Below are 1,093 nucleotides of genomic sequence, written 5' to 3' on the forward strand. Positions count from 1 at the left end.
AAAGCAGGTGCACGCATGGGCCTTGCTGGACTTACACCACGGCCCACCACCTCACCCAGCCCTTGGGGGCGCTGTGCTCTCAGAGTGCTGCAGANCTCAGCCCCCCGCCATCCCCACCCTCACGTTCCCTGGGGAACCTCTGTGAGGTCAGCTGGAAGAGACGCTGGAGACGCCTGCCAGGCTGAGCCGAGAGTGACTAGGTGTCCGGTTTTCAATCTGCACGCTCGGTCCAAAGGGGATCCTGGTGGCTCCGGTCAGCACTGCTGACCAGGCCCTTGCCTGTCCTGCTGGGGTGCAGTGGGGCTGGCAGGCTCCCTGCTAAGCCTCTGCTCCATGCAGCTCCCGGGCAGCAGCTGGTGTAACGTCAAAAACAGTGGCCGACCCATTTCCCCAGCGCTAGCAGTTACCGCTAACTGGGAATGTTCTTAATGTTTTCTCTGAATAATGTGTTGGTGCCTCAGTGTCCCCTATGCAGTTTACCAAGGCACAGTTAATCGTGCAGTTGGAGGAGGAGGACCGCTCTGAGGAGCAGATTCCTGACCCAGAGGGGCTACAAGAGGATCTGGGAGCAGCTGAAGCAGCAGCCAGGCATCCCCGAGAGTCTGGTCCCCAACCAGACGAGGGTCTTCACGATCGGGTTCCCCATCAGGTGATTGGAGACGGATGGGATTGGAGCAGAGCCCGAGGGAGCGAGAGGACCGTGAGAGACAGCAAGAGCCTGAGGAAAAGCTGCAGGAGAAGCAGCAGCAGCATGGACTGGTGATGGTGGAGCGGAGAGACATAGGGGGCTTCCCAGGGGTCAGTGGGGAGACCTGCCTGGGGTGGCGAGACCCTGGGACAGAGAGAACTGTTGTCAGGCCCCGGCTGGTGCAGCTGGAGATGCTGAGGGGCTGTGGGACCTGAGTGAAGCCCCCCAGGGTAAAGCCCCTCGCCCTGCCTATGGTCCGGATCCCTGTGCAGATGCAGGAGGGTCGGACTGGCTGGTCATTGGGGTTCTCCAGGATATCTGCTGGGAGGCCCTGTTGGGGGGTGACTGTCTCCCCTTGGGACAGGATCCAGGCCCTGCTCCTGTAACTGCCGAGGGTTTGAATTT

The sequence above is a fragment of the Chelonoidis abingdonii genome, chromosome 16 (genome assembly GCF_003597395.2).
Source record: "Chelonoidis abingdonii isolate Lonesome George chromosome 16, CheloAbing_2.0, whole genome shotgun sequence".
NCBI classification, from domain to species: Eukaryota; Metazoa; Chordata; order Testudines; family Testudinidae; genus Chelonoidis; species Chelonoidis abingdonii.